Source organism: Mangifera indica, chromosome 3, assembly GCF_011075055.1.
Source record: "Mangifera indica cultivar Alphonso chromosome 3, CATAS_Mindica_2.1, whole genome shotgun sequence".
In the NCBI taxonomy this organism is placed as follows: domain Eukaryota; kingdom Viridiplantae; phylum Streptophyta; class Magnoliopsida; order Sapindales; family Anacardiaceae; genus Mangifera; species Mangifera indica.
In genome coordinates, this window is record NC_058139.1 from 9264339 (window position 1) to 9270229 (window position 5891).

At 33.9% G+C, this 5891-nt stretch overlaps 1 long non-coding RNA gene across 2 annotated transcripts; it reads right to left on the reverse strand.

The window, feature by feature from the left end:
* Window positions 1-400: 400 nt before the first annotated feature.
* LOC123210714 lies at window positions 401-5891 on the reverse strand. Of its 2 annotated transcripts, XR_006501287.1 has the most exons (5): window positions 5684-5891; window positions 4409-4493; window positions 2256-2356; window positions 1143-1225; window positions 401-627 (listed from the first exon to the last, which is right to left on the reverse strand). It is a non-coding gene; the product is annotated as an uncharacterized LOC123210714 (long non-coding RNA). The 2 variants fall into 2 exon arrangements; XR_006501288.1 differs by lacking the exon at window positions 2256-2356 and having other exon boundaries at window positions 5684-5886.

A 5891-nucleotide genomic window follows, 5' to 3' on the forward strand; every position in this document is an offset into this window, starting at 1 on the left:
ATAAATACTCATTTTAAGTATACAAATAGATATATATTTATTTGTGTTATTATGTGATTTAATGATTTTAAATTAAAGATAAAATAACATCTAATTATTTAATAATATATATATATATACATACTTATTTAAATATTCAAAATAAATATATATACGGTTGCGCGAGTCAATAACCCTTCTGCCGAATTTAGGATATGGTAAATATGGGAATGCAAGTTTGATAGACATGGGCCAAGGCTACAAAATGGAGGAGGGAAAATGTATCATAGACATGGGCCGGGACACTGGAAGCCCACAAACCTAGGGATAGCCGTAAGGACAAAGATAAGAGTAGGGCCCAGTTAGGATCCCAACGTCACGAGAAAGTTAAGACTAGGCTTTCGCTGTTGTAGTCACGAGCTCAACAACACGTGATAAAATCACATGCATAACCCAATCCCATTTTAGTACTGCCAGCTAGCACATCATTGTTGGTTTGTTATAATTTTAGATATATATATATGTGTACACGTTTGTATAAATAGATAGGCCAGCTGCATATGTGAACAATATTCAGAAGAATCTGCAGTTCTCCCTGTGATCCTGTCCTCAGCCACCAGAGAAACAAACATTCAACTCCTGCCATTCCTGATATCACAGTGTAATTGTGCATTCAGTATTAGCTCATAACAATCCAAACTTGTCTTTTATCTACAACATATTTTACTGGGAAAGTGCAAGCAAGCCACCCACCAGGCAAAACAAATCTATAACATATCTTACTGCACTGGGAAAGAAAAGTATAAGCAAGCAATCCAGGTGAAACAAATTTGCTGATAGGAAAACTTCACAGCAATTTTGAAAAGTTATTGGTACAATATTGACAATGCAACAAGAGATCAAGAAGTAATTGGAAAAGAACATAAATGGCTTAGTTGAGTGGAAATTTCATTGACTGGAGTTGGCCCTCCGACAAAAATTAAATATCCACCTCACATGGATTGAACATTTTCAATTTTCATGAAGTAGCATAGACAAGTCTATTCTCACCTTTGATGCAACACAATGGCCGTGAGTCTGTCACTGAATTTGTATCAGCACCACATTGCTACTAACCAAATGTGAATATAATTTAAACTTCCTAAATTTGAGTAAGCTCTTACCACAATTGAAGAGGGTGCTAACTCATCTCTCCTTTATGTATTTTCCATAGGCCCACCATATATCTTCGAAAGCCCCCAAAACCCTGTAAATTCAACAAAAACATGACTAGAACAGTGTCATCAAATTTGAAGCACCATGATAAAGTTAAAAATTTATACAGCCCCCCATCATGTTACTGTGCATTTGAAACAAGAACAGATTGCCATAGCTTTCTGTTCGTCATTAGATAAATAAAAGAACTTTATATGGATTCTGTTCATCACATCTTTGGACACTTCTACAATGAGCATTAACCTTTTATATGTTCTATACGGGCATTGTCTCCTAGATGGCCATAAAAAGTTAAAAGAATTTTTCCCTTCAGTGAGAAGCATCTAGTGACTTTTGACATGAAACAACTTTAATGAGTAAAAGAGATATCCCCAATCGCTGCACATTCAACAAATTATTTAAACACAGCAAGCACCAGATGAGAACTTGATTTCTGTTTAAGAGGAAAGAAACAATATGCCAGCTTTTTTTTTGTCGCTACACATTCACCAGAAGCCAACTACTAGGTATAAAATTTCAAAATAGAAAATCCAAGTGCCAGGGAGAAGGTTATTAGGGAGGGGTAGTAAAATGAAGAATAACTTCTTCTGTAACCAATTTGAGGAATCTGATAGATACAGGGGCTATAGGTGAACATTTGTAATTATATGTTGAAAAGGAGAAATGAGGTAAATTAATTACTATGAAAATAAGCCAATTGGATGAATAGCCAGCAAACAAGATAACCTAATATATATAAACAATACTTAGCGAATAGATATATAAAGAGAGAGCTTATGAAAAGATCCATAATTCATCTGTGGCTTCAACTCTTTCTGGCTGCACAGTATGTCAACCATTCCAGCTCATATGGTAAGTTATGATATACATATGGCTCACTGTGTATCCATGTCTTTTTGACACAGAAAATGATAAACTAGCATGTCCCCATCAATCACTAACAAATTTTATTTAACCATGACTTAAACTTCAATTATGATCATTTCCATAGCATTTCTCTGCACCACTTGTTTTACATCAACCTTGGATGGGTAGCCAGCAAACAAGATAACCTACAATACCTGTTGGGATTGGCAACTGACATTCATTGCCAGCGTATTTGTGCTGACTTGTCTACTGAGTCCATATCAGATTACTAACTGACAATTCTAGTTGACTGATCCTGGATTTTAAGCAGGTGATGTTAGAGAGAGACCAACCATGAATTCTATTAACATTATAGATAATATGCTTTTGTGCATTCATATTGATACAGTGCTAAATAAATGAATATAATCCAAGTAACCATATAGACCAAGAATAAATATGTGGATTTTTTGTAAAGTAAACCAATTGGAAGACAAACCAAAGAAAGTGGGCACATTTGTTGCCTTAAAGGCTTAAGAATATAAGCACAAAATAATATGAACAAAACATATCTAATTGTTTTCATATCAAAGAAAAAATTGAAAGGTTGTCTTCTTCTATCCATTATAGGTCAAAGACGCAACTAACATTTTGGAAATCAGCAATATCTATACTTTATGGCCATCTTTTACTAATGTCTCAATGCTAATTTACACTTAATACCTTCACAGATACTTCTGATCTCCTTTTTTATGGCAACATCAGTTGAGACCACATCTTACTCATGTAAGTATTCACTTATGCAGCAAGTGAAGTACATAAACAATTCCAAAATGTAACCATTAGCATCTTAACTTTCTTATCTGGCCACCCACATTACATAGATCTTTTGCTCCACCTATTTACATGTTTTGATGTCCAATATACCATTACATTATATACTACTAGTCTTGAAGTCTGACATTTTGCATTACATATTCATAATCCTAGAGATATAAAGCTTCATCCAAAAATTTTTCTCATGTATGTGAAATTAATTTCTATTTACATCAGTTAACAAGTTCTTATACTCAACCGCATAAAATCTTCTCTCCACCTGTCTCAAACAGCAAATTTTGTTTTTCCTTTCTCTCTTCCAGCTTTTCATTCTTGCACGCAACCATATAAAAAGCCGCCTCCTAACCATTGAATTCAATGGTCTTTGCTGCATATGGTCAAGCCTCCAATGATGACCTTATTTAATCATCTTTTAAAATGGTAGTAGCATTTAGTTTTGCTCTATAATTTCTAATCCAAATTACCCTACTTTCAATTTTATTACACTCATGTGGGGATGAATTTTCTATTACCAACAAAGTTGTAAACTAGCACGGTGTGACCTTACCACAATTTACATAAGTTTCTCTTCAAATCCTTCAACCATATGGGCAATATCATCTCCACTTCCCCGCCACATATAAATGATAAATTCCAAATAATAAATAGAAAAATTTACACATCTCATCCTCCTAAAAAATTCTAGATTCTTAAGATACTGAATCGAAGCATATAGAAGTTCTAAATATTTCCACCCTTGCTTCTGAAAAAATCCATAATTGATTTGTGGCTTCAACTCTTTCTGGCTGTACAGTATGTTATATTATTCTGGCTTATATAGTAAGTTATGCTATACATATGGCTCATTGTGTATCCATGTCTTTGTGAAACACAAAATGATAAACTAGCGTGTCCCCATCCTTCCCCAACATTTTCTTAACCACTCATCAAAAGTCAATTATGATCATTTCCATACCATTTCTCTATACATTTATTTCATATAATCACATAATTAACAAGCTAGCAGGTTTGTTGGTGACTGGTCAAGTCCTAACCTTATAAATAAAAATAAAAAAATTAAAAGAAAGAAAACAAAAGAAAAGCCTTCCGGCCTCTAATCCGTTGAAGTCTTAATCATGATAAAAAGAAACCAAACCATTTTGTTCACACATACGATATCATGTTTGTAGTACTGCACCCCACCAACTCATTAAAGTTCAATTTATATGACAGATAAAACAAAATCATCCATTATTGAATCCATGCCACCAAAGAAATTAGGATAATCTACTCATTGACCTTAGCATCAGCTTATTTTTACCCATTATCGTGTTTAACAAGAATAAGAGCCATCGACAACTCATCTCTATTATTTTCTGTCTTATCAAAGTTGCTGTCACAAGTTGCTCTAAAAGATTAAAAAAGGCTTCATATTTTAATTTATTTAAGTTACATCTTTGAGAGTTGTGCATCATTAAAACAAAAATAATATTTCTTGTCACTTTACAACAGGAGCAGGCCCAACATTGCTTGTTTCCAGAAAGGAATTTACCTTTTCACTACATAGCATCTTCGGCTAAATCCTGCTATTTCTCCACTTGTTCACCCTGCCGTTTAAATGCACATCAATGTCCAGCCTAAAATGGACAGAAGCAAACAAACCTGGGTGAAGCCTCATGGCAATTATTAAAGCAACCATCAAGGGAAAAAGACTAAGTGACTTCTAAGCACTCCACGCTAAAAATAAACAATACTCAGGTCAGAATTTCAATAATGCTAAAGTAAAGTACACTTGTGAGAATTTGTTAAAAAATACAGAAATTGGAAAACAACATTCTACAGAGTTCGCTTGTTTCTGAACCAAAGAAGTGAAAGCATGCACAATGGATAACTATATATTAAAAAGAACAATAGTAAATAATTGGGAATCCTGCACTACACCTAGCCACTTCTTTTACAAGTTCAGACTAACTTATACCACAAGTAACTAAAAGCTCAACATAACATCAACCTCATCCTCTGTTTTCCTTTCTCCAATGGTAAGTGAATCATGTGTATAGTCTTACAATTATGAAACAGAAAATATTATGCTTACATGCAACACAAGAACTCAAAATTTGATCATCACTGCACATTTTTTGCTTATTAATTACAACTCAAAACAGTGCAACACCAGGAGTTAAGCTTCAGACATCAAGTAAGTGAAATCAATAACCCCTATGCTGCCAAAACTTACCAAAATGATCCTATCATGGTGAAGAAGAATAAAATTGAGTGGAAGCAATGCAGACATATATATATATAAATGCCACCACAAATCAGTTACAACCAATACTTATTGATACAGCAATAGTAGATAGATAAATAATGCAAATGCATAATTTGAATCAACCAGAGTTCCCCCAAAACTAAAAGTATCAGAATTAATTAATGCCAATTTTGCACCGTAGTTTCAAAGATCATACAATGATGAAACAATATAAATTACTTGTAGTAACTTCATGCAATAAAATTTGAAAGACTCAACGTGATGAATCAACTCTTACGTTATGCAAATCTCAGGAAAAACTACCGTAAAATTAAACAAGTTAGCAATTTTGGGCCAATTCAACTGTTAAAAAAAAAACCCAACAAGTTTTTCCGGTCTGTCGATATGGCTAGCTACCAATCTGATTGATTATCAACATCTATAATTAGATTTTCCAAGTTGAGAAATCTACACGAAATGCATATCGTTTTTAAAAAAAGAGTAGATCCAAGTTGGCAAATGGTAACCGCACTGCAAATGAAAATTCAATTTTGAGATGAAGAGAAGGGTACCACTCACCTAAATCTCCCATGAAATTGTTGTTAGTTAGTTTGGCGTAATCTGAAAGAAGAGAGCGCCAGAAGATGGAGAAATCTTCGGTTCGAATTTTTCTCATCAGTCCACTCTAAAAGCAGCGTTTAATTTTTTCGCATTCATCAAACGGCCAGGTCATGAGGTTTGACTGTTGACCACTTTTTGGCTTTTAGCGAAAATCTTTTCATTTTTG